This window comes from Dermacentor andersoni, chromosome 9 (assembly GCF_023375885.2).
Source record: "Dermacentor andersoni chromosome 9, qqDerAnde1_hic_scaffold, whole genome shotgun sequence".
NCBI classification, from domain to species: Eukaryota; Metazoa; Arthropoda; class Arachnida; order Ixodida; family Ixodidae; genus Dermacentor; species Dermacentor andersoni.
In genome coordinates, this window is record NC_092822.1 from 33,239,417 (window position 1) to 33,265,553 (window position 26,137).

The 26,137-nt window shown below is 44.1% G+C and overlaps 1 long non-coding RNA gene across 7 annotated transcripts in view; it reads left to right on the plus strand.

Annotated features, from left to right (window-relative positions):
* The window catches only part of LOC129383818 (uncharacterized), a 514,476-nt gene that overhangs the window by 479,037 nt on the left and 9,302 nt on the right, over positions 1–26,137 (plus strand). For 6 of the 7 annotated variants that reach the window (XR_011890290.1, XR_011890292.1, XR_011890293.1 and 3 more), the window contains one exon: positions 906–991. The exons of the other annotated variant lie outside the window; for it this stretch is intronic. This is a non-coding gene — a long non-coding RNA (uncharacterized lncRNA). The remainder of the gene's footprint in view (positions 1–905; positions 992–26,137) is intronic. 7 annotated transcript variants of the gene reach the window in all.

The following is a 26,137-nucleotide window of genomic DNA, read 5'->3' on the forward strand; positions in this document are numbered from 1 at the left end:
GAGGTCAGTGAAGAAGGAATTTTCACAAAGTAAAGCATAACCAATAGAATTACAGAGGGAGCGGGACAATATTTGGCTATAATAAAACAGTATTTAAGGGGTGGAGTTGCACAATAGTAACGGGACACTCAAGAAAAAATAACACGTTAGGTTATGTTGTGTTTGAAAAATGCGTTGCTAGAAGATGCCGGACTTTTTCCTGATCACTCTCATAAGCGATTGCGTTAGGAAGATTGTTCCAAAGGCGAATGACTCTTGGAAGAGCGGAGTAGGTAAATGAATTAGTCCTTCCGTAGATGCGCATCAAATTGAACTGATTGTACAGCCGGTGTGATCTGTAATGTGGAGTTTGAAGAGGCAGGACTGATGGAGCTGTAATATGGACATATTTACGAAATAATGATAGCAGGTCTATATAACGACGATCATGCAAGGGCTGTATTGAGAGGTGGAGTTTAATTTGCGTTATGCTTTTGTCATAGTCATAACAACGTGAAATAAAACGCGCAGCCCTATTCTGGATACATTCGAGTTGTTCGATCAAGAATTTCTGATGGCCAGACCAGACGGATGCGCCGTATTCAAGCTGAGGTCGAACAAATGTTAGATAAACTAGTTTGCGAATGTTTTTAGCAGAATTATGCAACTTGCGTCTTATGTACCCTAATGATCTTAAATTGGCGCATATGTATGCAACGTACTTTGAGAACAAAGGAGTCGAAGTTAGGTTAACACCAAGATATTTATATTAAGTATCATGCAAAATAGTGATGTTGTTTATGTAATAAGGAAACGTAGATTTAGTAGGCTTGCGGTTAAAAGGAATAATTTTACATTTAGAAACGTTAAGCTTCATTAGCCAAGTCTTACACCAAAGAGAAATAAGTTCAAGTTCTTTTTTGCAGGGTTGCATGATCATCGACACATTTGATGGAACGATAAAGAATGCAGTCGTCTGCAGAAATGCGCACCTCTGAGTAAATGTTATTGGGTAAGTCATTAATGCAAACTAGAAATAGTAATGGCCCAAGAATGCTGCCTTGTGGTACGCCTGAAGTAACGTGCAAAAGAGGAAAGGCAAATTATTAACTGATGCGAATTGCTGGTGATGAGAAAGGAAATTGCGAATCCATGTTAATGTAAGGGAATCTAATTTAAGAGCAGATAACTTCAAAATCTAACGGCAATGTGCAACGAGGTCAAACGCTTTTGAGAAGTCTAGAAAGGCACAATGAATTTGGTGATCCACTTCCATGTTAGCATCCAAATCAGTTGTTAATTATAGTAATTGCTTTTCACAAGAGAAATTCCTCCAAAGTTCGTGTTGGTTAGAAAAGACAAATTCATTGGGTTCCAGGTGACTGTAGACATTTGATGCAGTTACATGTTCTAGAATTTTACAGTATAAAGATGTTAATGATACTGGACGGTAGTTTTCCGGTGCGCGTTCATTACCTGACTTAAATATGGGTATGACCTTTGCTATCTTCCAATCTGAAGGCAGCAGTTCAGTCTCTAAAGATTGCCTGAAGATGTGAGACATAATTTTACTAGATGTTATGATGGTGTTTTTCAGAATTTTAGAAATAATGTCGTCAACGCCACAGGATGTGGTTAGCTTCAGGATATTTATCAGGCATGCGTCCCCTTCAACTGCTATTTGAATTGGTGACATGGATCGGTAGTTCAACTCTGAAGCATCTGGCAGATTAGCCTGATCTTCTGTGGTCAATATAGAAGAAAAATACGTATTTAAAGTAGAAGCACACTGATTATGTGGAATGGGAGTGTTATTGTTGTGTAAAGAAATGTTAGTGGGGTCCTGATCTGGGCTTATAATGTGCCACAACTTTGAGGTTAGATTTTAAAAGAGATGGTAGGTCATGAGTGAAGTATTTATCTTTAGCTGAAGACAGGGCAGAACAGTAAATTTTCAAGCTTTCCTTGCAGGTGCCCCAAGCTGCTTGCGTGCGCAAGCACTTAGCACTTTCGTAATGGCGGTCCTTCCTGTTTATCAGTAAGCGTAGGGATCCGGTGAACCATGGGTTAGATTTATCATTGGTTAGCCTAATGAGACGGACGTACTAGTTAACCAAGGCAGAAATCTTATTCCTGATGAGTATCCAAAAATCCTCCACCGATCGACTGTGAAATGAAGGTAATGGCACGTGGGAAAAGAATATATCTAATTCCCAATTCGTAACGTTGTAATAGGCTTTGTTATAACCGCGTATTTTTTCACTAGCGAAACCTGTAAAAGATGAGAGTACGTTGAGAGTTACTTACAGTAAGGAATGATCGCAAAAGCCATTAATCGACACAATGTGATGAGCTGTCTCAGGTGCTGTTATGAGGAATAAATGTAAGATATTGTTACCCCGTGCAGGCTGCGTAACAACCTGAAACAGGTTAAAATCTAAGGTTAAATTGATTAATTCTGTGGAAGAATTACAGGATGAAGATGCGTTAACCCAGTCGATCAGAGGAAAGTTGAACTTGCCTAGCAGATAGATGGCATCAAACGGTTGAAGCTTCGTCACTGATTCTATGTTGCTGCGCAAGTCATTAATAAATGAATTAGAAGAATTTGGAGGTAGGTAACATATCCTATAAGTAGTCGCGAGGATGACAACATGCATGCAGCCCAGAAAATTTCTAGGTTAGTGTATGAGTTAATTACATAAGATGGAAGTGTTTTTCTTGTTCCTAGACCGACGCCGCCGCCTCTTTTATCTTTTCGGTCATATCTGTGAATGTTGTAGTCGTGAACAGATTCAAATATTTCTTTATCAGATATATTCGGATACAACCAAGTTTCAGTTAATGCCAGTATGTCAGTTTCTATCTTCAAGGAATGAAGAAAGCTGGTCGCGTTTACGCCCAAGGCTCCGAATGTTAGTGGACGATAATGATGCCGTAGGAAAGGCATGATAGGAGTTAGACCAATTATGGCGTTTTGGACACGTGCTGCCCCTGAGCTATCTATTGGAAGGAATAAGTTAGTAGCGATATCAAATATGTATGTCTTGTCGTCTATGCGCGGCCTGTCAACTGTATAGTTTGAATTGCTTTTTCTGGGTCTTCGCGAATGCAATGAGCTGTCATCTCACCTGCAGTGTAGCTGGAAAAAGTTTTCACTGATAGCAAATGACGATCCTTTGAGTTTACGTGCTTACATCATAAAGTTTTCTTTGTCCTTGAAAAAGATTACTTGTGCTAATATTGGCCTGCGTTTATTGTAGCAGTGCCTGCCTATTCTATGACCGAGTTCAAGTTGGTCATTTGTTACAGTAATTTAAAGCTTGCCTCAGCAGAACTTTATTATTTTTTGTGCGGATGCAGCCCAATCTTCGTTAGCGGCGTCATCAATTCCCAAAAACAGAAGATTAGAGCGACGCATCCGATTTTCACTGCTATCATACCTAGATGAAATGTTAGACAACTGTTCAGTGACACTGCGCAATTTAGTTATCGTTGCGGCAGCACCGGATGTTTTCTGTTCGGATACGTTGCATGTTTCCAAAGCTGCAATTCTGGCATTTAGGAGCTGAATTTCATTCTGAGCGGCTGCACACCTCTCCATGCTTAGTGTCGATTCGGCAAGCAAATTAGCCTGCCCCTCCTCAAGTTTAGAAATTTTTTTCACGGCTGAGACCAAAGTGTCTGCCTCCGCCTTACTCATAGACCTGGATTACTTTCCACATCGCCAGAAAGCATAAGCAGCAGGCTAGACAAGAAAGAGCATAAGCGATTTAAAATAGATAAACATCGGTTCAATGGATCAAACAAAGGTGGTGAGCACGACACCGCAATAAAACAGTAAAAACTAGACCTAGTACACGGTTCTGCCTCCAGGTAACTAACCTGTAACGACAACGGTGGTAAGTGTGGCATCCTTGCTGTGGTGTCGAGCCCCAAGGGGATCGTGGCCGACTGTCCCTTATATATATATATATATATATATATATATATATATATATATATATTTATTATATCATTAATATTTACAGCAAATGATTGACGACCTTAAGAGATAGAGTGCAAGAGAGGGGTTGAATATTAGCATGCATAAAATAAAGATAATGATGATTATCATCATCATAGTCAGCCTGTTTTATGTCTACTGCAAGACGAAGGCGTCTCCCCGCGATTTCCAACTACCCCTGTACTGCGCCAACTTCTTCCAACTAGCGTCCACGAATTTGCTTATTTCATCGCTCCACCTTGTGTTTGCCGTCCTCGACTGCGTTTTCCTTCTCTTGGTAATTTGCTGCAACGTAATTTTTAGCTAATATGCTGCAACGACCGTAATGAACGTACCCAGAGGGATGATCTAAGTTGAACAAAGTAACTAAGTTGAATTGAACTAAGTATGAACAACATGCATTGCGCTTTTCACGGAGCAGAGCGTTTATAACCAACTGTGTGTCTCCTATGACACACGAGAGTTGGGGAAGGCGAGTATTTCCTGAATGTTTTAAAGCAACCGGTTTATAGTACAGGCTTCAAACTCGGGAAGGTGTCTCACAGAAAGCGGCCCCTGTTTCTACCTAAATCTCAAATATCTGCTATTTGTTTTAGATTGCTCAGGGAAGCAGGAAGCAGCCATTTTACATAAAGCTTCTAAACGAGCCGGAAACGACGGTATGAAATATTAGTTTTTATATAATTAAAAGGCACTCCACTTTAATATTTTCCCTGCATACTGAACCTAACGCACCCCACATTTTCTCAAAATATAAACTTCGTTAGTGACCTAGTGCTTTGAGAAACCGTGAAAAACTGGCATATAAAGTCACGCAGCGCTTATTGTCGCATTAGCTGCTTTCCTGTAATAACGCATGGATGACACAACATTAACAACTATGCACTACATTATACGAGGCATTCGTTTGCAGAACAGTTCAATTTCTCGCGCCACACATTGAAACGACCACAGGAGCCGATGTTTCAATAATGCTATGTGCAAGCAACCTTACGCATCCGCCGTAATGACTCTGGCAATAATAGAGAATTTTTATCAAATACCGCATCAGCAATTTTGGTGACTTGTTGAAGAAAGAAAAGTAAAACAGAATTTCTATCGCAAATTGGGTCTTTTAGTATAGTAACACACTGCTTTAGTCAAGAGACATGTAACTGAGTTTAGGTTTGAAATATATCAGCCTTTCCTTAGACGGCTAAGACGTAGGGGCGCACAATAAGAGGGACAGTGCGCCATTGAAGTTACACTGCAATTGACTGATTCAATGTTTCGTACGACGCGCGATGCGTTGACAGCAAAAGCAAGGCCAACCGTTAGGTAGAACTTCTCGAACGATGTCGTACCTGTATGCGTGTGTGACATGTTTGCGCGGAGCAGCGCGCCTGGCAACTGGCGGTACACGGAAGGAACATCGCCCAGGCAGCCGCCAGCGTCACAAGCGACGGAAGGGGTGTAGCAGGCGTCGCGCTAAGAACAAGGAAGCTTAGCGACGGGAACGCGGCCTGTATAGTAAACAACATAGCAACAAAAAACGTTAACAAGGTAATAGTTGTTGGGCACAATCACCTAGGTGGAGGCAGTGGCAAAGGAACAGGACACGAACAAGTAATTAAGAAATAAAAAGAAACCAAGAGAGAAACATTTTATGATAACTGAAGTGGACGCTCTTTTCGTAGCAACGTCGTATTCCTTGCGCTAGAATTCCTTTGACGACGTTGTAACCGTATTTGAGGTTATTTGTAACCGTATGTTGGGGCTAAACAGCGCGCCTGGCAACTGGCGTTGGCAGAACGAACAAAACCCTGGCAGCTACCAACTTCGTGAGGGCTGCCAGGGGCGTAGCAGACAGAACTTGGCAGGTATAGCAAGCAGCAACGGAGAACGGAGAACGTAAACCACAGAGTGCGAGTATCTGGGGACAATCTTTTTTGCGGAGGCAGTGATAAAGGCATTGGCCATGATAGACTAACTAAAAAAGATATGAAACCAGGAGGGAAGCATGTTATCATATCTCGCGGAGGAGCTCCATTCGAAGAAAAAGCTCAGGACGCCTTAGAATACGCAGTTTTAAACAGAGATACGCCAAGAAAGAAGAAGCATGCGCTTGCTGCGGTAAAGCTATATGCTATATCAGAAAGTGCTATATCAGAAAGTGAAGATATTACACGATTCTAGGTTTAGGTACCACTGGCATTTTTGAAGGGCTGTGGTTCCGGTATAGCAGGAGGAAAGTAAGTATGCCGGCCATAGAGATCAGCCAAAGGTGACTGGAGGTGTGCTGGCAGAAACGTCGGAGACCACAAGAACGGTGGTGTACAAAAACAAAGTTGCCCATAATAGAACAGAAAGTTTAACGCTGGCCATATTTCTCGTCTTAAGATAGGATATACGGAAAAATTAAATCAATTGATTATTTGTACCAGTATTTACTTGTATCATTTCTTTTAAAGGTGCGTTTCTACATATCATAAATACTTTCTGTTTTGGAAAATCAGTTGAGCGCGAACCTGTAGGGTAGAGGACAGTAAAGATAAAATAGGGGATGCCACTTTTTCTTTTATTGAGTTTTCTAGTTTGATATTTCTTGATTACGGTGCTAGTGTGGAGGCATTCATTAGAAAATACTTCGGAAACTCCACTTCTTTCCTAAATTAACAATTATACACGTTGAATGCTTTTCTGTGTTTAGGGTTTCCATACATTTTAATACGTGAACAATCTCGCACCAGTGGTTAAGGACCTTTGTGTAACCACTTGGACAACAGTTCAATGACGCTTCAACGCACCATGGTAACAGCCGTATCTTCCTTATATGTATGTTCATTATACTTAACTCTTTCAATTTCTTATTCCCTCTCCACTGGGCAACACCAAAAACATCAAAAGATACAAGATTTGAGAGCTTACTTTAGCATGAATCATGTACCAACACAAGCACAAACTCGAACGCATTTGCTTTGCCCGGATTCTTGAAATGACAGGTCGAATCAGCAAACCACTCATCGATATTCTCTTCCCTATCTTGTTTAGTTTCATCCTCATCCTATTCTGCCGCATCGGGCCGTGGTTCACGGCTTTCTTGCTTAGTGGGCATGATGTTGGGCTTCTAATCATGAGGTCGCGGGATCGTATCTCGGCCACGGCGGCCGCATTCGATAGGGTGTAGATGTGAAAACAGCCGGGTACATAGATTGGGGTGCAGGTTAAAGGAGGCCAAGTGGTCAAAATTTCCGGAGTCCGCAATACGGCGTCCTTCATGATAGGACCTTGGCTTTGGTACGTAAAACCACATAATTAAAATTTTCTGACAGCTTTCTGAATTTTCAGTGGAGCGCTCAATCTTTCGGAATGTCGCCAAGATTGCAGCAAAACCAATAAATGTGTGGTAAACGCTGCGGCGAGAAGGTATTCTGGTACGGCGCCATGTTCCGCTTGAAGCCACGTTCCAGCAAATAATCCGTCTACGTGTTGTATGCTCACGTTGCGTAATCAGACCTTGAAGTCGGCAATGTGTACAAAACCAAAATTTTCTACCTTGAGTTTGCACTCTTGTTACGTGGCAGTCGCCTTAGCCACTTTGCTGTAAGAACACATGGATGACACAATATTAACAACTCTGCACCACTTTATACAAGGTATACGTTCGAGGAACGGCAATTTCTCGTCCTACAAAGTAACGTAATCACATTTCTACAGCACGCTTCAATAATGCTATGTGCATGCTACCTTACTCAACCGCCGTAAGGACTCTGGGAACACTTAAGCATTTTTATCAAATGCGCCATAAGCAATCTCGGCAACTGGTTCAGGAAGGAAAACTAATACAGGATTTCTATTACAACATGTGTCTTTTAGTGTAAGACCACGTTATTTCATTCGATAGAGATGTAACAGAGTTTCCGTTTGAAAGAGATCAGCCTTTGCTTAGACGATAAAAACGTAAGGGCACACAAACAATGAGATGGACAATGTACTTTTGAAGTTATGCTGCAACTGATTTATTCAAAGTTTCAACCGATATCGCCCGACGGGCGATGCATTGACACCAATAGCAAAGTCAAGCGTTTGCTAGAAGTTCTCTGATGATGTTGTACCTGTATGCAGTTGCGAAATGTTTGCGCGGAGCAGCACACGAGGCAATTTGTGCTGGTCAGAAGGAACACCGCCCGGGCAGCTGCCAGCGTCATGGGCGCCGAATGTGGCGTGGCTGGCGTCGCCTTAGGAACTAGGGAGCTTAGGAACCGGAGCGCGGACGGTATAGTGAACAACATAGCAACAAAGAACGCTAACCCCGAGGTTATAGAGGCTGGGGACAATCACCAAGGTGGAGGTCATGAGGTTATGAATAACTAATTGAGAATTAAAAGAGAAACCAAGAGAGAAACATATTATGATAACTCAAGAGAACGCTCTTTTCGCAGCAGGGTCAGGATGCGTTAGCTAGGGAAACGTTGAAACATGTAATATCATCAAGCGAAGATAGCTACCCGGTTGTAGGTTTAGGTACGGCTGGTATTCCTGATGGGCTGGGGTTCAGGGACAGCAGCGGGAAAGTAAACATGTCGGCCATAGAGATCAGCGAAAGGAAATTGGAGGTTTGTTCGCAGAAACACCGGGAGACCACAAGAACCATGGGTTACAATAACTAAGTTCCCAATAATGGAAGATAAAGTTTGACGCTGGCCATATTTGTCGTCTTAGGATATTTGACAAATGTGGCAAAATATTAAAAAAAATGAGATTTGCTACCAGTACTGAGATTTCCCACTTTTTTGTTTCTTTGTTTAATGGTGCCTTTCCGGCAACCAGAAACACTTTCTATTTTGGTAAATAAGTTCAGCGCAAACCCGTAGGGTAGAGGACAGTGCATTAAAGAAAAAATGGAGGATGGCACTTTTTCTTCTATTGAGTTTTCTGGTTTGGTATTTCTTCATTACCGTGTTGCTGTGGAGGAATTCAGTATAAAATAATTCGAAAACTGTACTTCTGCCCTAAATTAACAATTATAGTAGTTAAATGCTTTTCTGTATTTAGGTTTCTCATTCATTTTACTATGAGAGCAATCTCTTACCAGTGGTTAAGGACATTTCTTTAGCCGCGTGGACAGCAGTTCGATGACGCTTCAACGCACCGTGGTAGCAGCCTTATCTTTTAGATATGTATGTTTATTATCACTAACTCTTTGATTTTCGTCATCCCTCTCCACTGGGCAACGCCGAAAGCATCAAAACCCACAAGATTTAAGAGCTTACTTTAGCATGAAGTATGTACAAACGCAAGCAGAATCTCTAACGGATTTGGTTTGCGGGGTTCTTGAAACGACAGGTTGAATTGGCAAAGCACTCATAGATATTCTGTTCCTTCTCATCTTTATTTTCCTCCTCATCTATATTGGCCGCAGTCGGCCATGGTTGACAGCTTTGTTGCTCAGTGGCTATGATGTTGGGCTGCTGATCACGAGGCCGAAGAATCCTATCCCGGCCACGTTGGCTGCATTTCGATTGGGACGAAATGTGAGAATCGCCGTATACTTAGGTTTAGGTGCAAGTTAAAGAACCCCAGGTGGTCAAAATTTCCAGAGGCCCCAACTACGGCGTGCTGCATAATTAGATCATGGCATTGGCATGTTAATCCCCATATTGAATTTTTTCTGTCTGCTTTATGAATTTTCAGTCGAGAACCTAATTCTTCGCACAGTCGCCAAGATTACAGAAAAACCAATGAATGCGCGTTAAACGCAGCGGCGAGGAAGGGTTGGAGAGGAGGTATTCTGGTACGCAACATGTAATGTTTTACTCACATGCCGGCAGATAAGCCATCTACGTGGTCGAACGCACGCTTGTAGATTTTACGGAGAATTACTTCGAGTGCATTCTCGTCAAAATTGCGTAGGTGGACGTATGGAACCGAGTATAGGACTCGACTGGTTACAAATGCACGCGCCAGCCGCAAGGCGTCCTTGCATCGTAACCCCCTGCGATTGTTCAAAACCCGGCGGACCATCCTGCCTACCTGATCCCCCACCTTACGCCATTTGGCCAATGTTGTGTCAGCTCTGCTATTTTAGCGAATGAAGAGCCCCAGTACTCGGATCTCGTCGTGTTCGTGTATGGGTCCACGGTTAAGGGAGCGGTCGATTTTGGTGGTGCACTATGGTGAGGGGCGTATGTGCACAAATTCAGATTTGGACTGCGAGCACTGAACGCGACATCTACCGGTTGTCTACCATGGCCGCCGCTTGCTGGAGGTTAGCTTCCATTTCTCCTACCAAGCCGAGTTTTGCCCACATGGTGACGTCGCCGGCATACAGCGCGTGCTGGATGCCGTCGAACCTCGCCAGCTGGGCTGGAAGGCTTATCATTGCCAAATTGAATAGGAGGGGTGAGAGGACCACTCCCGGCAGGGTCCATCGCGTGCCTAATTTGTATGGGCCGTGCTCGCTGTCCTGAATCCGAATTTAGGATTGTCGGTCAGTTAGAAATTGTCTGATGTGATTAAAGGTGATTTGGCCGCAATCCGTTTTGGAATGATGTGTTAGAATAATTCAGTGGGTCACGTTGTCGGAGGCCCCCTTCAAATCCAAAGCAAGTGCTACTTTGTCATTGAGGGGATATTCGATCGGGTCGAGAATTCCTCGGTCAAGTTGAAGGAAGGCTTGCGTTGCTTGACTGTGTGCTTTGGAGCCGATGTTCGAATAATGCTACGTGCAAGCTACCTTACTCGTCCGCTGCAATGGCTCTGGCAATACTTAAGCATTTTTATAAAATGCCGCCCCAGCAATTCCGGCGCCTGGTTTAAGGACGAAAACTAATACAGTATTTCTATTACAACTTGGGTCTTTTAGTGGAAGAACGTATTATTTTATTCGATAGACATGTAATAGAGTTTCCGTTAGAGAAATACCAGCCTTTGCTTAGACGGTTAAAATGTAAGAGCACACCGACAATAAGACGGACAATGTTGCTTTAAAGTTATGGTGCAACAGGTTTATTCAAAGTTTCGCCCCACATCGCCCGACGAGCGATCCATTGACACCAATAGCAAAGACAAGCGTTTGCTTGAAGTCCTCGGGCGTTGTTGTACCAGCATGCGGGTGCGACATTTTTGCGCGAAGCAGCATGCTTGGCATCTGGTGCTGGTCAGAAGGAACAGCGCCCCGGCAGCTGGCAGCGTCATGAGGCGTCGTGAGGCGTCGCGCTAGGAACTAGAAAGCTTAGCAACCGGAACGCGGACGGTATAGGGAACAACAGAGCAACAAACAACGTTAACCGCAAGGTTATAGTGGCTGGGGAGAATCCCTAGGTACAGGCAGTGGCAAGTGAACAGGGCATGGATCACTAATTAAGATGTAAAAGAGAAACCAAAAGGGGCACATTTTACGATAATTCAAGGGAAAGCTCTTTTCGGAGCACGGTCAGGATGCCTTAGAACGCGCAGTTATAAAGCGAGATACACCAAGTTAGAAGAAACATGGGCTTGCTGTGATGAAGCTAGGGAAACGTTGAAACATGTTAAATCAGAAAGCGAAGATATCTGCCCGGTTGTAGATTTAGGTACCGTCGGCACTCTTGAAGGGCTGGGGTTCAGCGATAGCAGCGGGAAAGTAAACCTGTCGGCCACAGAGATCCGCAAAAGGTGGTTGGAGGCGTGTTGGCAGAAACGTCGGGGGTCCACAAGAACCATGCGTACAAAAACGGAGTTCCCATTAGTGGAACAGAAAGTTTGATACTGCACAAAGCTGTCGTCATAAGATATTTGAGAAATGCGGCAAAAAAAGAAGAATAGAGCTCTTGTACAATGTTCACTTGTACAAATTTCTTTTAATGGTGCCTTTGCGCCTATTGAAACACTTTCTGTTTTGTCAAATCCGTTCAGCGCAACCTCGTAAGGTGGAGGGCATTACATTAAAGGGAAAATGGTAGATGACAATTCTTTCATTGTGTTTTCTTTTTCGGTGTCTTTTCACTACCATGTTGCTGTGGAGGAATTCAGTACAAGTCGAGATATGCGTCTCCTGTCGAGATATGCGTCTCCTATATTCAAGATGTCTTCGCCCTTTGTCAGAACATCGACACATCCATGGCAGAGTCCGACAAAGTAGGACATATTCTCCAGGGCCTTTCGGGTGACGCATTAAATCTCCTGGTATTTAACAACGTTTCTACTGTCGAGGCCATCATAAAAGAGTGCCGGCGCTTCGAGCTAGCGATGGACAGCAGTGTCGCCCATCAATTTTTCCCCCTGCCGAATACCGCCGCGACATCATCTCGCATCCACCAACACAGCTTGCCACCTCCTTGAGACATTGTGACTCGCATTCTGCGTCCCGAACTTGACGCTGCATTTCCGCTTCGCGCAAGCAGACCCCCTGGGACAACCCTGCCGGAACAATGCCCCTGATCCAGTCCGTGGTTCGTCAGGAAGTTGCTAACCTGGGGTCCCCCCCCCCCCCTCCCCCCCAGCCTGCTCTGTAAATCCTCCTGACACCAGTATGACTCCTCCTATGACCATGCTCTGACGCAGCACGCTCTTTCCTTTCAGTTATCAGACTCCATCTGAATGGCGCACACCAGACGACAAGCCGATCTGTTTCTGCCAAAGTCGTTGGACGCGTCCGCCCCAAAACACCTTTGGTATCCCGTCACTTCGCCACGAAGTGCTTCACCACGCCGCTTCCTCGGCGCTTTCAACGCCTCTGCTGCAGGCAGCCGTTACGCTCGCCCTCACCACAATGTCGTCAGCAACGTCCTCCCCAATTTCGGCGCTCTACTTCATCGCCGTACTCAGGACCCAGCCTGCCCGAAAACTAGACGATGCGGCGCCTCGAGGTGGTGCTGCACTGTCCGATTTGCCGCAAAATCCTCCGCTGACGATATTAATAGAACACAACCTCCTAGATGTTTATTTATTTATTTATTTAAAATACCTTACAGGCCCCATGGGGGCATTGTGTAAGGGGGGTACAGAGTAAGCAGCCTTCTAATGTGGTACACAAAAGATATACCTCAATACAGGCCTCATCAACAACACTACCAAGATTAAAACATGAAACAGGAACAACTGAAGTAATGAAAGGCCACAAAGGTACACTTAAGGAAATAACATGAGTAAAACGTAACGTAAGGCATTAATACTAGAAAGTAAAATACACAAAAGATGAACATATCAGGGAGTACAATTCTTGAAGTGATATTCAGGGAAAAGGACGCAAAAAAGCAATAATATATACAAGGCATACAAGTGAACACACGACGCAGCATAAAATAGCAATTCACAAGAGCGAGATAGCAATGCATAAAAAAAAAATATCACAGGATGTTCGAAGCAGATTGCAAAGTGTACGAAAAAAGATAAAGTGATTTGTAAGTGCTATTATGAAAAATGCTCGTGTAGGAGATGACGAAATTTTTCTTGATCTGACTCAGAAGCAATGTGCTCAGGCAGATTGTTCCACAAGCGAATGGCCGTAGGGAGTGCGGAAAAGTTAAAAGCATGTGTCGTACCGTACATGCGCGTAAAACTTAAGTGGTTATTTAATCGACGAGACGTGTTCGAGGCGGTCTGGATATGTAGTGTAGATTGTGTGGCATTATAAACATATTTGTGAAACAAGGATAACAGAGCGATATTACGGCGAAGAACTAAAGGCTGTATGGAATGATCGAGTTTCATTTGCGTTACGCTGGAGTGATGGCTATAATTACGTGAAATGAAACGGGCAGCTCGGTTCTGGACTGATTCAAGCATGTCGATTAAGTATGTAGGATGTGGGGACCAAATGGATGATGCATACTCGAGCTGTGGACGAACAAATGTCTGATAGGCCAATTTGCGGATGTTGGAAGGTGAATTACCCAGATTACGACGTAGGTAACCTAGTGTCCTTGAATCTTTTGCGCAAACGGCTGCAATATGGTCTGTCCAGGAGAGGTTTTCCGTTAGGTGAACACCCAAATATTTATACGATACTGTATGTAACAAGTAGATGGCACACCTGTCACAGCACTCATCGATACCGGCACACACATCTCCATTATGAGCGCTCACCTTCGCCGCCTTTTAAAGAAATTTCGCACACGTGCCAACATTCGGATTGTACGCATCGCCGACGGCAGAACGCTTGGCGTAGTGGGAATTAATGTCGCTGCCATCACATGTCATTCACAATTTCTAGAAACTGTTGAAACCTGTATTTCAATGTAACACCTGCCTTTTCTTGTGTTTACATGTTAACCACCCCTTATGTAATACCCCGAATGGGGACTTTAAGGTAATAAAATGAAAATGAAATGAAATGAAATGTGTAGTGCCACCGTAAGGCTGGCAGTACACATTCTTTCACGAAATCCAGTCCAAGGATAGTTTTGGTATCCGCTGTCCGAGATTCCGCGTCTATTGTTTGGATTTTAGGTTGTACCACAGCGGTCTTGTGTGGAGAGTTCCGGCCTGAACCGAATCATATTTATGTTATTCTTCCTTGTAACAGGTGTTTCGCCATGCTTCATTATGTGGGAACTATTTTGTTGAGATTACGTCTCTGTGTGGTATTGCTATTCTACGGCTTTAGAAGATAGCACGGAAGGTTCCATGTATCAGCTAGCCCTATCGCTCGTATTCGCACGTAGTGTAGCGAAGAAATTCTAGGCGGACAGTTCGCAAGGCGGTTCCAATTCGAACAAATTCTCAGATTTGCGCCAGTTTCGAATATTAGTTCCCCAGTTTTGCGGAGAAATGTATTGTCGTTCCAGTTACTTCGGAACGGCAGTGCATTTTTACCGTAAGCTTGACGACAGATATATCGTAATGGGTGTGATACGCACAATTCGTTTCAAATGAATATGCCTTGCAGTCTTAGACGCTAGAATTTGAAATCGCAATGTGTGATGTAAGGTAACTAGTTAAAAATTTCGCTGATTAATTTTTATTAATTAGTATACTATGCATTTCAATATTTTTGGCAAGTAATGTCGTCGTCTTCGAGGAGACCAGCTGGTGGACTAGAATTGGGCTATCTGCTACAGGCAGTATTTAAAAAAATTGAAAGTTCTCTTAAACACCCTCTGTGTATTTTGCCTACCGAAGCATCCGTTAGGACAACTACACTGACGTCGACAACGATGACGGAAGATTAGCCTGGAGTGTCCATGTATTCTTATGACAATGAAAAGAAACCAAGAATAAAATATCAACGAACTCAAGACACTCAAGAAGAAGCCAGCGGCACACAAATTGTTTTGGACTGTCGGCTGTTTCGCTATAATTTGTTCGGCGTATTATTGATAATCGTGCTGATCGGAGGAACTGCTGGAGAAAGAGAGGCCATGCGGACCGGATAGGAGAGGAATGGGAGAGGAGCATCTGTCCGGTCCGCCTGGCCTGTTTTGCCGGTTATTTCTTCTACTCAGCACAGTGATTACACAACTGTTACACAACTGGCGTCACTACATATTGGCAGTCTGACCGGCAGCATAGTCGAGTGCCTGGAACACTCAGTCATCACACCAGTACACAAAGTCCCAAACAAGGGCTTTCATGTACGCATATTTTCAGCCTCCATATCTGCTCGTAAACATGACCACGGAAAGCACAAAGTGCCCGTGGCATGAATTTAAAAAATGAAAGAATGAACGAACTCTGCAGGACACACAAATCACAATAAGGTAATGTCACTTGATCAAACAATGGGCAGCTACCGCACCATGCTGAAGGGGGAATTGTTGCGATTGGTCACTGTCGGCGTATTTTTGATCAAGCATTGTAATCGTATAGAGAAAAAATGGAACTACAAGAGAAATCAGAAAATCGGAAGAAATATTTATGCGGTAGAATAGTACGTCAGTGGTGCTTCGCTGCCCTTGAGAAAAAAAAGGGTGTGATTTTCTATCGCAATATTACAGGTGTGGCGCGATTTTTCCTTTTTTATTTGTGGATTGAATTTTTCGTACATGGTTTTTGTTGTCTTTCCCTGTGTTTTGGCGCAAAGGGCATTTACACCTATTGACAGGCAGGTAAAGTTAAATTGCAAGTTCAGCGCTGTGCGCGTCTCTTCTGTCGCTCGCGTGAGTTACGCCGGAAGAACATCGGTTAAGATTTTATTGCGACACTCTACAGCGACAAAACCTGAAACACAGAGCCCTGGGAAAAATTGCTGCGCATAGGTTGGTTCATTATACCATAGTTCTCTTGTAATGCGGCATGATACGTCGGTCTGTTAAGCTTGTGACAACAAGTTGACGGGGTTTAGATGCATTTCGCTATCTTTCGTTTCAACTGCCGCAGAAACGCAGTACCTGTGGCGTTTCGTTTCCGATCGCGTTTTCGTGGGTTTGATCACAGGCAGCGGTGACCGCGTTTCGATGAAGACGACATGCAGAAACACTCATGTACTTAGATCGAGGAACACTTGAAAGAACTCTAGGTGGCCAAATATGAATACGGAACCCTCCGATGCCGTGTCTCTCGTAGCCTCAGTTAAACTTCGGGGCGTTAAAGCTCACGAATGAACCAGATCATGGCGACTTTAATAATGTGGAAAGTTTCGAATTTCCCATTTATAAAACCTTAGGGCTGGCATCACTTTAGGCATCATGGTAACACTAACGCGTTCACTGCGGCAGCGCTTTTCGAAGTCTCGATTCCGGTGCGTGATGTACTCCATGGTGAGTCACCATTTGAACCTTCCTTGATGTGCGGAAAGATTGCGCTACGATATGTTAGATTAGAATAAAAAAATTCCCGGTCCGTTGGATTGTAGCCAAAAATGGCGCTTGCGCACAAAAGAAAATAAGCCAGACACAGCCGCACAGGAATAACAGTTGCATTACCTATCATTGGGTCGTGACCTACGTCGCAGTGAATGTTATAATCAGCAGGAATTCCCGTGTGTTTGGTCATATTTCCATTACTTATCGAAGAAAAAAGTGCCGGCTACTTATACAGAAATATTGACAGATGGCCCACAGTGTAATAACTGATGATAATATGTCCGATAGTGGGTAATTTTGTCAAAATGATGCTAATAAGTGGCTAATGAATTCTATGTGAGCACCGAGGTTTGTGTCAATCAAAAATTAAGGAGCTGACAATATTTAGCTCTGATGCGAGGTTCCCTGTTGTACCATGTATCACATGAGGCCCAGCACTGCACTTAGGTGTCACGCGATCTGTGCAAGTGTTAGTAGCGTCGATTCTAATTTCAGACCTAAGACATAAGGAAAACATGCAAGCCTGTGAAGCTTTTGCCATTGTTTACGGCAAGGCGCACCACTCACCTGAACAAATGTTAAGATGTACACCGTTTGTAAGACATACTCCCTCTTTTCAGACCATTACCTGGTGCTAGTCAAAGCCTCCATAATAGACATAAAGGACACAGAAGCCCACCGTATAAATACGTGACTTCTTGCGCCCATGCTTCAACGTAACAAATTCCCGCAAAAGTAAGCTTCCTTAGAGATCTACTGTTTCTAGAAACTGTAAAAACCAGACATATAATGCTTCTTTTGCAATTCTAGTCGCATCAACTCCTTTTCTGTGAAAGGCAGGATGATACGTTACTGACAAGTGAGATGTAGTAGTGCCTGTATTTGCTGCACAAGGGTAAGTTTATTGTCACATATCATAAGGCTCACCAACGCTCTGGTGTGTAGGAATTGCACGATTACTTAATATAAGATCGTGATACGTTTACAATAGGCAAAAATATAACACTTCATTTCATATGTGTGTGCCAGATTCGCTTTGCTGTGGAGCCGATGATCAATAATGCTTAGTGCGCGCTACATTATTCAGCCGCCGCAACGACTCTGGCAATGCTTGAGAATTTTTGTCAAACGCCCCGTCAATAATTTAGCGAGTGACTCAAGTAGCAAAAACTAATAGTGCATTTCTGTCACAACCTGTGACTTTTAGTGTAAGGGCGTATTCCTTTAATCGATATGCATGGAATTCGCTTAAGATACATCAGCCTACCGTTAGACGGGTAATATGGAGGGCCACACAAACAAGAAAAGAGTTAATGTGCCCTTGATGTTGGGATGCAATTGTTTTATTGAGAGTTTCGCCCGACGGGTGGAGCACTGACACCAACAGCAACGTCTAGAGTTGCGCTAGAATTCCTTGGGTGATGTTGTAATTGTATTTGCGAGTGAGACATGTTGGCACGAAGCAGCACACGTGGCAACTGCTGCTGCACGGAAAGAACAGAACCCTGGCAGCTGCCAGCATCATGAGTGCCGCCAACGACGTTGCGGGAGGCGCACGAGGAACTGGGATGCTTACCCGCCAGAACGCGGCCGGTTTAGTAAGGAACATAGCCACAGTGAACGTTAAACGCAAAGTGAGAGTCGCTGGGACAATCTCCTTTGCGGAGGCAGTGCTAAAGGAATAGGCCATGAATAAATAACTAATAAAAAATATGAAACCACGATCGAAACATGTTATCATAACTCGAGGTGCAGCTGTGTTCGAAGCAAGCTCATCATCATCATAATCATCGTCATCAGCCACTTTTACGTTCACTGCAGGACGAGGCGCCTCCCTGCGAGCTCCAACTACCCCAGCCCTGCCCCAACAGATTCCAACTAGCGCCCGCAAATTTTCTAATGTCATCGCACCACCTAGTCTTCTCCTTTCCTCTACTGCACTTCCCTTCTCTTGGTACCCATTCTGTAACCCTAAAGGTCCAACGGTTATCTAACCTGCGGATTACATGACCTACCGAGCTCCATTTTTTTCTCTTATTGTCAATTAGAATATGAGCTATACCCGTTTGCTCTCAGATCCAAACCGCTCTCTTCCTGCCTCTTAACGGTATGCCTAGCAATCTTTGTTCCATCGCTCTTTGCGCGGTCTTTAACGTGTTCTAAACCTTCTTTGTCAGTCTCCAAGTCTCTGCCCCATATGTCATCCCTGGTAAAATGCACTGATTGTACATCTTCTTTTTTAATGGCTATGGTAAGCTTCCAGTCAGGACCTGACAAGTTCTGCCGTATGCGATCCAACCCATTTTTATTCTTCTATGAATTTCCTCCTCATGATCAGCGTTCCCTGGGATTAATTGACCTAGGTAAAGATAATCCTTCACAGACTCTAGATGCTGACTGGCGATCTTGAACTCTTGTTCTCTTGCCTTCTTTTCTTCACCATTATCATTCTCTTCTGCATATTCTGCATATTCTGCATTTGTCTTCCGTATCTTCAACCCCACTTTCACATTCTCTCTGCTAAGGTCCTCAATCGTTTCGGTAATTCGTCTGCATTGTTGCTGAGTAGAACAATGTCATCAGCAAACTGAAGGTTGCTGAAATATTGGCCTTCGGTCGTTACTCCTAAGCCTTCCCAGTTTAATAGCTTGAATACTTCTTCCAAGCACGCAGTGAATAGCATTGGATAGATTATGTCTCTCTGCCTGACCCCTTTCTTTATAGGTATCTTGCTGCTTTTCTTGTGTAGAATTCAGGTAACTGTGGAACCTCTGTAGGTATTATCCTATGTATTTATGTAAGTGGTCTCTACTCCTTGATTACGTAATGCCTCTACGACTGCTGGTATCTCTACTGAATCAAATGCTTTTTCGTAATCTATGAAAGCCATATAGAGAGGCTTATCGTATTCTATGGATTTCTCGATAAGCTGATAACTGACATGGATGTGATCAATGTAGAGTATCCTTTGCTGAAGCCAGCCTGTTCCCTTGGTTGACTTAAGTTTGGTGTTGCCCTTATTCTATTGGAGATAATTTTGGTAAATATTTTATATAATACTGAGAGTAAGCTAATGGGGCTATAATTTTTCAATTCCTTAACATCTCCCTTTTTGTGGATTAGTACATTGTTTGAATTTTTCCAGTTTTTTGGGACCCTTGCAGTCGATAGATACTTCGTATAAAGAGCGGCAAGTTTTAGAAGCATTATGTCTTTTCTATCTTTGATTAAATCGACTGTTATTCTATCTTCTCCTGCCGCTAGTCTTTGTTTCATGTCCTGCAAGGCCCTTCTGACCTCATCGCTAGATATAGGAGGAGTTTCTGTATCCTGTTCAAGCAAGTTCAGGATGTTCTGAAAAAAAATCGTAATGAAGATTACTCTCAAGAAACCCTTTATTTCTCAACGCGGCATCATTAACAAGATTTTTACCGGAGTAACAGAGTATAAAAGCCTAGGTCTCCTGATAACAAGTGCTCTTACACAGAATAAACACATTGACCAATTCACAGCTAACACACAATGCAAACTATTTTTCCTTCGTAGGGCTCTGAAACTATTCACCCGAACAGTCCGTTATCTCGCGTATAAATCAGTCATTCGGCCTAGGTTAGATTACGCCCTTATTATCTGGGATACATTCACAAAAAACTTATATTGGAAAGGTGGAAATGATTCAGAAATGAGCAGTTCGCTTTATATACAATCGTTATGACCGCACATGTGCAACAGACTCGTTCACCAGAGCTAATCTGAAGGCTTTATCTGCAAGTAAACTTCATTCGCTTTTAAAATATTTATATCACATACTAACTTGACAGGTTAAGGTCTATGCATATTCAAGTACTTCATTCTCCTCAGGTTATAGCACAATACAACGCCATGATCGAACAACACTGTACCATGATCGATTAACACTGTACCAAATACATAATAATTCTTTTCTATGTGCTCTTTCCCCAACAACGATCTGTGATTAGAATTTATTAGCAAATGGCCAAGTGTTGAAGCCCTCCGTAGCAAAGTTACCCTCAAGTTTGTGCATGTAAAGCCCATTCTTTGTATATTATGTTTATCTGCATCACAAATCTACTATGTATGTGCATTGCTTTCTGTGAACTAAGGGTGTTATGTCGTGTATATATATATATACATATACACCGTGTTCGTGTGTACCTTTATATATTTATTCCACATGTGCGTGAGGTATATTTATTGCCCTGTGTATATATTTTTACTTATTGTTTTCTTGTCGCCGGCAATATTGCTGTATAAAATCATGTATCCCTCATTTTACACCCTACGAAAATTCCGGCCATGGATTGCAGCTATAAATAAATAAATAAATAAATAAATGTCTACAATAGAGATCAGCAAAATGCAGTTGCAGCTGTATTCGCTGAAAATTAGGGAGACTGCAAATAATGGATCAGAAGGTTTGAAGCTGCGTATTTATGTTTTATATAGAGCTTGTCTACAAGTTGTCACTTGCAAAGTTTTTCTTCTTTGAAATGGGCTGTTTTGAGGTAGGATGAACAGTTTGTGTTTTGACAAATCAGTTCGGTGGAAGGCCTCAAGGTAAAGTAAATTAAAAAGAATATCATGGATTGGAATGTTTTCTTGATTAAGCTTTCTTTGTAGCCGTGTTTCTTTCTTTTTCATGAGCGTTTTGCTATGAAGATTGAGTCGAAAATACATCGGCAACTCCACCTCTGTCCTAAATTAAGAATAATAGGAGTTAACTGTTTTTGTTTGTTTAGACTTTCCGTTCATTTTAGTACGTGAGCAAACCTTTACCGGTGACTAAGGACATTTGTGTAACAGCATCTCAACGCACCATCCAAGCAGCCTTATTGTTTATATCAGCATCGTTGTTATCACTAGCTCTGTCATTTTCTTTTCCCATCTCTGCTGGACTACGCCAAAAAGCGTCAAAATTTGCAAGTTATGAGACCACACTTTACTATGAAGCATGTACAAACACAAAGGTCAAACAGCATCTATGTTGCCGAACTTACGTTGCCTGTTAAGCCCTGGTTTGAAGAAAAATACTTTTTTTTTCCGTGGTATGTTGACTGCATTTTGTGCAAAAAGCCCGAGACCACTGAACATATCTTCGTCGAATGCAGGAATGCCCTATTATTGTGGGGACATCCTCCAACGAACCTTAAAAAAAGGACCTCCCGTTGTGACGTCGAGGCATCCGGTTTTTGCCTGCCTAAAACTTTGGTGCATACACCTGGATGTGGTCATGTTACTGAGTCTGCACAGTCTATGGAAAGCGGGTATGGTAGTCCGCAATGCTGATATAGATGCTTGCTGTGCGAGGCAGTTATTGAGGGCATCTTATGTGTTAGACATGCACTCAAGAGTCAAAGTGATCCTCCATGGTGGATCACGAACATGATATAACTTGTTAACATGAAGCGTATTTAATGGCCACTCCACCCAATGGTGGTCGGTCACTTTTTAAACATCTCATTTACAATGTTCTCTCTTGTTTTTCTTTTTTCCCCAACAGGTAATAAAAAAAAGAAAGGAAGTGTGGCTTCCGGGAAGCATGCTCGTCTCGCACCCCGAATTCCCGGGTGTGATTCCCACTCAGACCGAAATGTACCAACTCTTCGTTTGAAAGTCACTAATTTACTTTGTTTACAGGAACATCCCTGAGAAATGTGACCTCAATCCGAACAATTATTCACGAGTTTTCGCTCTTTGCGGCGTCGGCCAATATCCGTCACGGTGCAGATTCGCCAAGGTCACTGCCAAGGGCACCACCGACATAGACACCTAAGGCTTTCGCCATAATAAAATGTGACGTTTCCTTGTAGAGGTGGGACGCAAGCGCAGAACCTAGATGATTTTATATTTCTTCGCGCCAAAGTACTATTGCGTGTTTTCTGCGAATACTGCTCGAGAACCCACCGCGACGCTATGCAAAGTCAGCTCCGCCGCAGAGCCCGGGCGAGGCAAACAAGAATATACAGAAAAGTTGGTTGTGCACTCTAGCCAGGGAAGCATTCTGTCTTCCCCGGCAGGCATGAGCCATGTGCACAACGCGCACAAGCTTTCTTGCTCAGCAACCTCGTGACAACAGCGGACAGCCGACGACAAGTGAATTGAACGCTGAATAACGCCGACGCTTTCGCGACGGTCTCCTTGTCTCGACGGTCTCCATCGCGACGGTCTCCATCGATGCTCGACACTTACAACGCCAAAATTTCCTCACCACATTAGCGTTATGAAATGACTGGTTGTCGCGAGGTCATTGTTGGTTCTGCGCAGGAGCAGCAGTTTCGAGTTCTGTGTCAAGCCAATATGTTGCCCCCGCTTTTGTTGGAATACCGTGCAAGGAGCTACAGCGTATCACCATATGCTGGCAATATTCTTGTACTCCATCGCACAAGTATTTGTTCGCTGCACTGCCGAAAGTACGATACGCACGCAGACAACATCCCTGCGCAGGAGTATCAGAACGTGTCTCAATAATGTAGGGGTTAAAGAGTTTTCGTTTTGCTCGGTACATGATATGCTACAGCAATACGTGACATGCTAGGACCTTTGCGCATGCAGGTCGTTCACTGCGAAATCAGCAGCCGCTAAGCAGACGACGCGGCTCACAAGAACGCATCTCGATGGCCATTTGGAATTAGCATTGGCTGAGGAGCGTTGCAGCTTCCACAGTGTTGCAGACTACTTGCGAGACGGAATATGGATGTCGTTATCGGCATCATTGGTTTTTAGAATATGTTCGTTTCAACAAAAGACGATATGAGCACCGAGTCACAACGACCGCACAATTCCATCAGGACAATAACATGTACACAGTACAAAGCGTTCTTTACACGGCAAGTTTTGAAAGAAGTGTTCGAATTGACACTCACAGGTTTCTTATGATGATAATGTCGGTACCGGTTGGGCTGCGGGATTTATTTCGTCGCCACCGAGAACTTCAGCAGCCGGGGGCTCATTCAGATGCAAAGGTGCAATGGCTTCTCCGTAAAATCCACAAATCTGATGCGGCGTTGTAGGCGAGGCAATTGGCGCGGATGAAGCCACAGCAGATTTTGTGGCTGTATCGATTGTAGAAATCGCTAGATCAGGTGTTTAGCCGTGTTTAAAACTTGCGTGCAATCAGTACGACTGATTGGAGAAGCCGAAGTGGAGGCGCTATAGGGCACAGCATGCGTGTCTTTCGCTGCTTGGGAGGCCAGCGAACATGGCGTGTTGCGATCCGCCACGTGATCAATAGCACAATTTCAACAAGAGACGATATGAACGAACACTGAGTCACAGTCACGGCACAATACCCCCAGGACGACAGCATTTACAAAAAACGAAGCATTCTACACACGCCACGCTTTAAGGCGGAAGACTTTAATGGCTCATTGTCAAGGTCATGTGGCGTTAGCAGAAACTGTCACAGCTTTCCAGCCTCCTGATTGGTCTGCTCTGTGTCGTGACGTCACTGTCGCTAGGCGCCGGTGTGCGTCTCCTGATTGGCTCTCGTGCGTGACGTCACTGTCGTCAAGAGTGGGTGTCGGGGTGGTTGGGCGCCGCGCGGGATCACTCATCACATCGGCAGGCGTGGTGGCCGCGTGTTCGACGGTGCGCCCTGACGTCACTGTCGTCAGCCGCTTGAGGTGGCCTTCCGAGTGGGCGCTCTGTGGCCTGACGTCACTGTCGAGAGGCGCGCGTGGCGACCGTCTGCTCAAGCGTGGTGTGGCTGAGGCGGTGGCGGCAGTTTACGTTGCGGTACCGTGTGGGAAGGATGCCTCATCTCGCCAAACCCGTGGCTCCCAAAACGCGACGTGCGGCAGCCGCTGAACGCAAGCGGTCCTCAAGAAGGGCTGAACGTATGCGTCGCATGCATCAGGGTGGCAAGGCGCGTCCGACACCACAGAGTCCAGGGACGCGACGGGCTAAACGAAGACAGGCAATGCACTTGAAGCGACTCGCTGCATCTCCGGGTACCAAAACAAATGAAGCTCGGAAGCGCCGTGACCACCATCTTGCCGCGGCAAGCCGAGCAAGTACAAGTCAATCGAGCGAAGTGGATGATGAGGGTGGCCAACTACACCCCGACACCACAATGGAAGACACGTCTCTTCCTAATCTACAAACGGCGCTGCAACAGTTCCAGGCGGCCACAAACTACTTTAGCAGACACTTCGTCCAGAACGACGTTGCAGGCATTTAATAAACAAACAACCATTCACATAACAGTTTACGAGTTGTGCGCCTCCGTGGTGTATCCGATGCAACAAATCGTCTTTGGCAATGGTGTCAGGCTTCCGCCGTTTCACACTTTAGTCTCGACAGTAGTGTTCATGTCCTCACTCGCTAACATATAACCACATAGACCCACGGAAAGGCACAGTTACACATACACTAATTGTGACATATATAGCAGGAGCATAAGGATATACGTGTGTAATGACGTATGTTTTAGGCATCGTCAAAGGAGCGCTGTTCGAAGCCAAACCTTCAATATTGTTCACTGCATGCCATCTTACTCATTCCCCATAAGGAATCCGGCAATTCTTCAACTTTTTCATTAAATGCTGCTTCGGCAATTTCAACGCCTGACTCCAGGAGCAAAAAATAACAAGCATTTCCATCATATCTTGTGACCTTTAGTCTAAGAATGCATTATTCTAATCGCGAGACAGGTTATTAAGTTTCCACTTAACATATATCAGTCTTTCGTTAGATGGTTAATGCAGAGGCACACCCACATAACAAAACGGACAATGTGCAATTGCAGTTATGATGCAATTGTTTAAATGAAAGTTTTGCCCGACGGGCGGTGCTTTGATACCAATAGCATAGTGCAGCATTTTCTAGAATTCCTTGGACGACCATGTTGTACCTGTATGCAGGGGAGACGTGTTGGCTCGTATGGGCACTCACGGCAATTCCTGCTGCACAAAAGGAAGGGTGCCTAGGCGGCTACCAGGCATCTGAGATCGCTAGCGTCATGAGCGCCAGGAGTGGTGTAGGAGGCATCGCACTAAAACCTAGGAACTCTCGTGGGTGGCGGCAGAGTAAGAGAAGCAGGCTAAGTACCTACCTTAGAGGTAAGAGAGAGAGAGAGAGAGAGAATAACATTATTTGGTGTCCAGCGGATTAGGGCTACAAGCCCAAACCTAAACGACGGCCAATAGACCTTGGGTCCTTTCGGCGACATCGACCTGGTTGATGGCCCAGAGTCGGTCCTCGGGGGCCGATCTCACCAGCATGGTCTGTCACTGCTCATCGTATTTTACTATGCGGCTCTGTCTTGTGGCCGGAGAGCAAGCCAAAGAATGTGTGGCAGGTCGACCCGTTCCTTACATATTTTACAATTTTCCGAATACTGGACTGGGTTGTAGAGGTAATAATCCCCGGGCTCAGGCACGTATTGGTTTCAAAGAGGCGTGAGACTACCGCGTGTTGCATAGTAGTT